At 38.4% G+C, this 10,415-nt stretch overlaps 1 non-coding gene across 1 annotated transcript; it reads right to left on the reverse strand.

Annotated features, from left to right (window-relative positions):
• Window positions 1-9,847: 9,847 nt before the first annotated feature.
• On the reverse strand, window positions 9,848-9,951 carry LOC111765993 (U6 spliceosomal RNA). The gene has a single exon (XR_002798170.1). It is a non-coding gene; the product is annotated as a U6 spliceosomal RNA (small nuclear RNA).
• Window positions 9,952-10,415: the final 464 nt, after the last annotated feature.

Below are 10,415 nucleotides of genomic sequence, written 5' to 3' on the forward strand. Positions count from 1 at the left end.
TTTTTTTCAGAATTATCTTGGCTTCTCTTTGCCCTTTAGTCTTCAACAAATTTGGGGGGATTTGTCTGTCGAATTCTGTGCAAAATCCTTTGGAGATTTTGATTGGAACTAGGTTGAATTTATAAATTACTTTGGGGAGAGCGGCCATCATTTTGACAGAGTTTCGCTGTCCATTGCACACAAGTGCATCTGTTTTCTATTGTTCATAACAATATTACCACAAACGAATTGGTGTCTCTATTATCTCATGGTTTCTAAGGCTTAGCTGGGTTCATCTTGGACTCAGGGATGGAATCATTTTCAAGCTAACATGATTTTTGGCAGGATTCAGTTCCTTGCAGGATGCTGTACTGATGGCCTCAGGTTCTTGCTGGCTCTTCCTTAGAAGAACTTACACATGGCAGCTTGCTTCTTCAAAACCAGCAAGGGAGAATCCTTTGTCATATTGTATCTGTTAGAAGCAAGTCACGGTCCTACCTGCGTTCAAAGGGAGGGAATTACACAAGGGAGTGAATACCAACAGGTGGGGATCCTGGGGCCACCTGAGAGTTTGCCATAACTGGTATATACCTTCTACTTAGTTTCCCCATAAAGTTCTTATGCATCTTATATTAAGTTTATTCATATATTCTGCAATTTTTAATACAATCATAAATGGTAGTTTTTTAAAAGTAGGTATATATTCTAATTTTAATTGCAGTAAAGGAACACAATTGAATTTTGGATACTGGTTTTTTATCTAACAACTTTGTTGAATTCTCTTATTAGCCCTAACAAGTTACCGATAGATTCACCTGAATTTTCCTCATAAATATAATTTGTGAATAATGACAATTTTGTGTCTTTTACTGATCTGTATGTCATTTATTTTCTTGTCTTTATGGATGCTAAGAACTCAAATAAAATATTTAACAGAAGCTGTAATACCAGGCCTGTTCCCTGATAAATACTTAATCAGATTTCAGATGTTCCTTCTTTAGTTTGCTAACAGTTTTTAAGATTAATAGGTATTTATTTTATCAACTACTTTTCTGCATGGTTGGGAGGCCCATGTATTCTTTCTCTTTTAATCTATCGATATGGTAAACTATGCATATTTTCTTTTTTTTAAATCTATCTGATTCCAATTTTTTTTAAAGATTTATTATTATTTCTCTCGCCTTCCCCACCTCCAGTTGTCTGCTCTGTGTCCATTCGCTGTGTGTTCTTTTTTTATTAATTTCTCTCCCCTTCCCCCCCCACCCAGTTGTCTGCTCTCTGTGTCCCTCTCTGTGTGTTCTTCTGTGTCTGCTTCTATTCTTGTCAGTGGCCCAGGAATCTGTGTTTCTTTTTGTTGCATCATCTTGCTGCATCAGCTCTCCGTGTGTGCAGCACCACTCCTGGGCAGACTGGACTTTCTTTTGCACTGGGCAGCTCTCCTTATGGAGTGTACTACTTGTGCGTGGGGCTCCCCTACACAGGGGACACCCCTGCATGGCAGGGCACTCCTTGTGCGCATCAACTCTGCGCATGGACCAGCTCCACATGGGTCAAGGAGGTCCTGGGTTTGAACGGTGGACTTCCCATGTGGTAGGCAGACACTCTGTCCATTGAGCCAATTCTGCTTCCCCGCTGTGTGTTCTTCTTTGTCCACTTGCATTCTTGTCACTGGCACCAGGAATCTGTGACTCTTTTTTTGTTGCATCATCTTGCTGTATCAGCTCTACATGTGTGCTGCGCCACTCCTGAGTGGGCTGTGTTTTTTTTTTGCACAGGGCGGCTGTCCTTGCAGGATGCACTCCTTGCATAGCAGGGCACTCCTTGTGCACATCAGCGCTGCGCGTGGGCCAGCTCACCACATGGGTCAGGAGGCCCTGGGTTTGAACCCTGGACCTCCCATGTGCTAAGTAGACACTCTATCAGTTAAGCCAAATCCGCTTCCCCATATTTTCTAACGTTATACCATTCTAGCTTCCCTAGGTAAAACATTACTTGGTCGTGGATACTTAAATACTTTGCTAGATTCAGTTTTCTAATATTTTATGTCTTTATATAAAATTGGCCTATACGTTACTTTCCTTATACTATCCCTGTCTAGTTTTGTTTTTGAAGTTTACACTAGCTTCGCAAAACAAGTTGTGGAGTTTTCCTTTTTCTATTCTTTAGAACAAAGTATATAAATTATAGATTATCTGTTCTTTGAAGTTTTTGTAGAACTCTCACATAAAACTATTTGGGTCCAGCGGATTCCCACCCCCCCATGTAGAGATGTTTAAACTGCAAAACTTCTCTTCTCAGCTGGCTCTTGGTTTTCCCAGCATTCCTACATGCCTCTAGTTAGCACCCTCTTCTATACTCGACTAATAGCTTTCCAAATATTTACCACCCTCAAGCTTTCTACCTCACTATTCCCCGCTACATTCTTAACACAGAATATTCTTATCTTTGTTATCTTCAACCTTTTCATTTCTACTGGTTTTCCTCCTTAGGATATTAATCTTTAAAAACGACAAAAAAAAAAAAAGCAAATACACATATACACATAAAACAAATAAATAAAGGCATCCTTCCTGAATCCTGGTTCTTCTCTAGCTACTCTTGTTTTAATTTTGCCAATAGTCAAGAATAATCTACATTTGCTGACTATGTCTTCATCTCTGTTGTCTTCCTTTTTATTTTGGGGGGCAATGGAACTGAACCAGGGACCTCCCATGTGGTAGGTGGGAGCCCAATCGCTTGAGCCACATCCACCTCCCATTCATTTTTCAATTGTATTTTAAGTTAAGTTAGATTTGGGAAGTCATTGGTGAGTTAAATAAAAAAACAGCATGACCAGATTTACATTTCTGATGATCACTTGTGGCTATACTATAAAGAAAAGATTGGAAGTGAGTGAAACTGATGGGAGAGAGCTCTAAATTAGAAACTTAACTAGGATAGTAGCAATGGGAATGGGGAGAAGTGGATGAATTTGAGACCTATTATAGGACGTGAAGGATGAAGGAGCAGGAAAAAGCAAAGATTACACATGGGTTTCCAGCTGAGCAATGGATTCGATGCCATTAACTGAAATAGAAAATACAAATTGAGACATCTGACTATATAAAGATTAAAAATGGCAAAAAAAACACAAAAAGGAAAATAAAAAATCAAATGCTAAACCAGGTGTGGTGGGTGAGTGTATGCAACTCGGTTAATAAAGGGCTAATTTCCAATATATATATAAAGAATTCCTACAAATCAGTATTAAAAGTCTAATACTATAGATAAATGAAAGGACATTCTGTGTCCATGGTCTGGAAGACTAAATATCATTAAAATTCTAAACAAACTGATTTACAGATTCAATGCAATCCTGATAAAAATCCCAACAGCCTTTTATGAGGAAATGAAAAGTCATTTATCAAATTTATTTGGAAGGGTAAAGGGCCCCCGATAGCCAAAACTGTCTTTAACAAAGAACAAAGTTGGAGGACTCTCACTTCCTACTTTAAAGCCTATTACTTAGCTACATTGGTAAAAACAGCATGGTACTGGCATAAAGACAGACAGACTACCAATAGAACCAAATCAAGAACTCAGAAATAGACCCTCAAATCTATGATTCAGTGATTTTTTAAAAAAATGGCCTCTTAAGGTCCTTATACTTCTTTTTTTAAAAAAAAGATTTATTTCTCACCCACCCCTTCGTTGTTTTTACATTCACTATCTGCTTTCTATTCGTCTTCCTTTTTTAAAATTTTTTAGGAGGCACCAGAAACCAAACCCAGGACCTCCCATGTGAGAGGGAGGCACCCAATCACTTGAGCCACGTCCACTCCCTTCTTGTTGTATCTCTCATTGTGTTTCCAAGCAGCGTCTCTTTGTTGAGTCATCTCACTGCATCATCTTTTTGCATCAGCTTGCTATGCCAGTTCACTGTCTTGCTCATCTTCTTTAGGAGGCACCGGGAACTGCCCCAGGACCTCTGTGTGGTAGGCTGGTGCTCAACTGCTTGAGCCACATCTGCTTCCCTCAAGTGATTTTTTATAATGTTGCCAAGCCCTCCAAGCTGGACCAGAACAGTCTATTCAACAAATGGTGCTGAGAGAACTGGATAGCCATAGTTGAGAGAAGGAAAGAGGACCCCTATCTCACACCTTATCCAAAAATTAACTCAAAATGTATCAAAAACCTAAAAATAAAAGCAAGAACCATAAAACTTCTAGAAGAAACTGTAGGAAAGTATCTTCAAGACCTAGTGATAGGTGGTGGATTCTTAAAGGAGGTAAGTGGAGGACTGAGATGGACTATTGATGATTAATGTATGTAGAAGTTATAATTAGCTTTACTGTAAAAGTGTGGAAATGTATAGTGTGGAAATGTATAGTGAGTAACAGCTAGTTTATAAATGGGGATGTGACTGAAAAGGTATGTAAATGCCAACTGACAAAATGCTAGAGAATAATCTAGGAAGTGAATAGCACAGTAAACCAAGAGGTGGATGAGAATGTGGTTGATGGTACAGATGAAAGAGTGTCCTTTGTGAGCTAGAGTGAATGTACATCACTAGTGCAGGGTGTTGGGAATGTGGAGAAGCATGGGGAAAAATATAGCTGGAGTGACCTGTGGACTGTGGTTAGTAGTAATAATATAATATTCTTGCATCTATGTGGAAGATGTACTGTGTTGATACTGAGGCAGTATGGAAAATGTGAGCCAAATGTACACTATGGACATGGGAACAATCAGATGATATTATTTTCTCTGGAGCAAATGACACATCACCTTGTGGTGTGCTGATGAAGGGGTGTTGTTTGGGAATTCTGCACATGTGCATGATTGTTTTATAAGTTCACAACTTCTGTCATAAAAAATATATTTAAAAAATAATAATAGGGTGAGTTGGGGGAAAAACACACCAAATGTAAGATAAGGGTTATGATTAGTAGTAAGATTTTGACACTATTCTTTCATAATTTTTAACAAACGTCTCAGGACAATGCAAGGTATTGGTGGAGGGTTGATGTATGGGACCCCTGTATGATGTTACGCATGACTGCTTTGTAAGTTCACAACTTTGTAAAGATTTCACTTTGTAAGTTCACAACTTTTACTCTACACTTAATTGTTTATGTATGTTCATATATAAATGATATAAAGATAATAATAATACGGTCGGTTTGGGGGAAAAATACTTTGGTTCTTAGTAATATTTTTACAATGCTCTTTAATCATTAGTTAAAAAGGTTTAACAATAATGTAGAGAGTCCTGTGTGATGTTATATATGTTTGTTTTGTAAGTTCACAACTATTATTAAACACTTATTATTTATATATGTTTATGTATGAATGATATACTTCAATAAGTTAATTTTTAAAATTAAAAAAAAAAAGTTTAGTGAATTGGGCTATGAAGTTTTGCCTCATTAACTATATTCACCTGACCTCTCACCAACCGACTACCACTCCTTCAAGCATCTTGACCACTTTTTGCAGGGAAAATGCTTCCACAACCAGCAGGATGCAGAAAATGCTTTCTAAGAGTTCATCGAATCCTGAAGCACAGATTTTTACGCTACAGGAATAAACAAACTTATTTCTCATTGGCAAAAATGTGTTGATTGTAATGGTTCCTATTTTGATTAATAAAGATGTGTTTGAGCCTAGTAATAATGATTTAAAATTCACGGTCTGAAACCGCAATTCCTTTTGCACCAACCTAATAAAAAGTTGGAAAACTACAAGTGTTGGAGATGACGTGGAGAGACAGGAACACTTACTCACTGTTACTGGGAATGTAGAATGGTACAGACACTGTGGAGGACTGTTTAGCAGTCACCTCACAATTCTTCTATCCTTCCTCAGAAAATCATTTTAATTCTACTAGAGATACATGAATAAGAATTGTCCAAAACAAAACTGGATAATACTTCCGAAAAACTTGAAATCAAGTATCAGTATTTTCAGTTAACTCTCATAGTAATGTTATATGTAGTATTATTTTTTTTCCAATTTCTCTATTTAGTAATTTTCACAAAGCAGCAATTACATTAGCTTATATTCTCAGAGATCAGAAATTTATTTGGCACCTTCTGAACTTTCTTAGTGTGGTTTTTTATCTAATTATCAACTGCATTGGAATAAGAAAGGCACATAAGCAAGTAAACATACTTAGCAATGAAAATCTCTGATCTAGGTGATAGTTACCATATAGGTAACCTGATGATCTAAAATTATTTTATCTAAAAATTTCCCAACGATCAGAGAGCTAAAACAACAGTAATTGACATGTTAAAGCAGATTATGTAAAAATATTTGAAATTACATAAGATCTTGAGAAATTATGGCTTATGGAGTGATTCAATTAGGTAACTCTGGTTAAAAATTAATTTCACCTAGTCTTTAAGAGAATGATTTTGTCCATTATATAGTAATACAAGATTCGACATATTCCATATTCTTTGGGACAAAACCATAATCTGAAGATGTTTTCCTTTTCACTGTTTCAGCAAAGACTTGAAAATGCTTTCAAGAACTTAAAAATATCTTTTTTAGGGACCCGGGCAAAATCTACATTCTCTTAGCATATTTTCATGATTCAGACATGCTATAATCTATTCTAATGTTCATTTAAAAAACTAGATTCCAGGAGACATTATTTAGTAAAATAGAGAAAATATGTAATGTTAGGCATTGTAAATCTGACTTTTGTGATGCTATATTGTGATTTTTAAAGCACGTTTAGGGGCGGACGACTTGGCCCAGTGGTTAGGGCATCCGTCTACCACATGGGAAGTCCGCAGTTCAAACCCCGGGTCTCCTTGACCGGTGTGGAGCTGGCTGATACACACAAGGAGTGTGGTGCCGCGTAGGGGAGCCCCACGCGCAAGGAGTGCACCCCGTAAGGAGAGCCGCCCAGCGTGAAAGAAAGTGCAGCCTGCCCAGGAATGGTGCCGCACATGACGCAACCAAAAAGAAACACAGATTCCCGTACCGCTCACAACGACAGAAGCGGACAAAGAAGACGGCAGCAAATAGACACAGAGAACAGACAACCGGGGTTGGGGGGTGGAAAGGAGAGTGAAATAAATAAATAAAGCATGTTTATATATTTTTTTCAGTCCTCTATAATTTGGTTTTGTAACTGCTAAACAGAGGAATTAGGAGAGTACATTGGAATAGATCTTAGAGATATATGAACTTACACAAAATTTCATTTACTTCATGAAAGTCTACTAGCATCAAGTTAAAACATGTATACAGCACCATTGTATTCTGGCCAGGATCTAAATCCTATTCAAATATGTAACTTTACTAATAACATCTTAGTGATTTTTATTTTTATTTTCTTAAAGATTTATTTATTTATTTATTTATTTATTTATTTAACTCCCCCGCCCAGTTGTCTGTTCTCTGTGTCCATTTGCTGCGTCTTGCTTCTTTTTTCCGCTTCTGTTGTCGCAGTGGCAAGGGAAGTGTGGGCGGCGCCATTCCTGGGCAGGCTGCACTTTCTTTCATGCTGGACGGTTCTCCTTACGGGACACACTCCTTGCGCGTGGGGCTCCCCTACACGGGGGGCACCCCTGCATGGCAGGGCACTCCTTGCGCGCATCAGCACTGCGCATGGGCCAGCTGCACACGGGTCAAGGAGGCCCGGGGTTTGAACCGCAGACCTCCCATGTGGTAGACTGGACGCCCTAACCACTGGGCCAAGTCCCTTTCCCTCTTAGTGATTTTTAAATATAGCAATCTACTCAGTTGATTAATATTAATCACACTTCAACTCTGTCTGGAACACCTTTCTCCTCATCTCCCTGCAAATACTTCTCATCCTTTACGAGCAGGCTCCTGTCATCCAACATTTCCTGAGAACCCTTCCCCTCTATTTTGGCTGTCTTTCACCCCCAAACCAGTTAGGTGTCCCTTCTTTATACCTCCTTCTACATATCCCTATCTTCACAGCACTTATCACTAGGAATTTTGAACACTGGTTTTCTTATTTCTTCCAATAGTCAGAAATCTTTTCCCTCCTCCTATTCCCCAGCACTGGGCCTGTAGGGTCAACAAATAAATAATGAATAAGTGGAAGCCAATTATGAATGGAAGCTTATGGTATTTTAACCAGTAAAACACAAGATTATCTTTCACTAGTGGAGAAATTAAGCAGGGAGGAGATTGCACTAATAGTAACATTAACAGAGCAAAGATTAATGGAAAAAAAGAAACTTATTATGCAAAATTATATCTTCCACTTGGGCTCATTAACATCCCAGCTACAGTTAAAAGTGTAGAACCAAAGAGAGTCTCTAAATCTTAACAAATAAACATGATCCAAACACAAACATCAAGTTTCCAATTTTGTGCCACAGAAGATTTAATTTTCTTATTTCAGGATTAAAAACCATTAAAACCAACCTTCTCCCTGCTCACAAAACTCTGGCACAACCAGGAATTGACTTACATACCCACTATTAGAAATATAGAGAAGGGTTTTCTTTCACTTATGAAAGCCCTCATTACTTACTACCTGACCAAGCACAGATTTAACTAGATGGGTCCTCTTCAAATCAGAAACAAAAGAAGGACCTGACTGCCAAACTTTAATCACCTGGGATGACAAGCTTGCCCTTGGGTATCTTATACTTTGCACACTGACATGGGCCTCCCAAATCGCTAGTTCATGCTCCATTCTCATGCAAAGGCAGCGGTCTTGTGGTGGAGGCAGAATCAGTCCAAAGGTGAAAGTGCAGTTGGAGCTAGTTCTCAAAGCAAAGAACTTCAGTTTACATGGGTAGATTTTCTTTACTGCCCAATCAGTTCGTAGTAGTAGTGGAAGAGTACAAGGACAAAGAGTGTGAGAAACTCATTACTGATTGTAATTTAAAGCTAACTCAAAGAAGCAGGGGTGAGAAGTAAGGAAAGTAAATAATTTCTGGGTAATGTTTAGGAATTACCTTCAGAGAGATGGTAGCTTTCCTATGAAACAAGGATAAAATTAGCCCCTTACATATGGAAAAACTAATGCTGGAAGGACTTTATACTAAATAGTAAGAACCAGAACTTTCTTATAGAAGTCATGGGCAAAGCCAAGCATAAGGCAGCTCAGGGCAAACTGAAATCTGAATTAGAGGGAGTCCTGTGGCTTTGAGAACAGGACAGAGGGAATGAATACAGAAGGGGAAAACAAACCAATAAAAACAAAAGAAAGGCCACTCCACCTGGTTTCAAGCCAAGTTAACCTTCCAACCCTGAACAAGGCAAAAGAGAACTGCTTTCCACAGAACACCCAACAGTAAGGTTTTAATATTTATTTCCCCACAGTTTTTATTTCCAGGTACCAGGGCCAGTGATTGTATCCAGGACCTCGTATGTAGGATGTAGAAGCCAGCACTCATCGAATGAGGCACATTCACTTGCCTGAGTTCGTTTTTTCGTTTGTTTTGTTCATTGTTCGTTTTTGTCTTTAGGAGGCACAGGAGACAGAACCCAGAACCCTCCATGTGAGAAGCAGGTACTCACCTGCTTGAGTTACATCCCCTCCCCATCAATCACAGTTTTCCTTGATGCTCATTTTAATAAAAAAATGAAAAGGAAACTAAGTGGTATTTTGTGATATAGCCAGAGCTGCCTCATGAGACAACTCCCAGTACTATATAAAACATCCACATAAAATGCCTCCTTTCGGGATGAGGTCATTTCTTGGGATAATTCATTTCAATGGTTAAGCCTTGGGAAAGGGCTGCATGAGGGAGAGCCAGCCTTGGGTCTGGTACTTAGTAGCTTGGTGATCTTATTCAAGAAGTCCTTAATTTTTTTTTTTTTTTTTTTTTTTTTACTTTCAGAAATTATTTATTTCAAACATTTACAATTTTCACGTTGAATGCAAAAAAATATGGAACGCTTCACGAATTTGCGTATCATCCTTGCGCAGGGGCCATGCTAATCTCTGTATCGTTCCAGTTTTAGCATATGTGCTGCCGAAGCGAGCACAAGAAGTCCTTAATTTTTGAGTCTTAGCTTCCTCATCTTCAAAATGGGACTAATTACTGTTTTGCAGGACTCCAGTAAAAGGGAAGAGATATATGATGTAAGTTGTTGGCACACTGTAGGCACCAAATATTTATTACTTACATAATGAATTCCTACTAAATAGAGACGCTGTGTAAGGTGCTGTGGAAATACAAGGTGAATGTTCACCTAGCTGCAAATAATAAAGATTTATGAATATCTTAGTTTAAAAAAAAATTTTTTTTTTTTTTGTTCATCACCTCTCTTTTGCCCTGGGCAATGCGGAGCAAGCTATTAAAATAACTAAAATTTGGTGAGCACTTAGGTGTTTAAAAAACATTTTCGTGAGCGCTGCCTTATTTTAATGCCTGCACTTTATGGACAAGAAAAAGGGACTCAGAGTTGAGAACCCCAAGTCATACAGCCACCAAATAACGAGTAAGAAA

Source organism: Dasypus novemcinctus, chromosome 12, assembly GCF_030445035.2.
Source record: "Dasypus novemcinctus isolate mDasNov1 chromosome 12, mDasNov1.1.hap2, whole genome shotgun sequence".
NCBI classification, from domain to species: domain Eukaryota; kingdom Metazoa; phylum Chordata; class Mammalia; order Cingulata; family Dasypodidae; genus Dasypus; species Dasypus novemcinctus.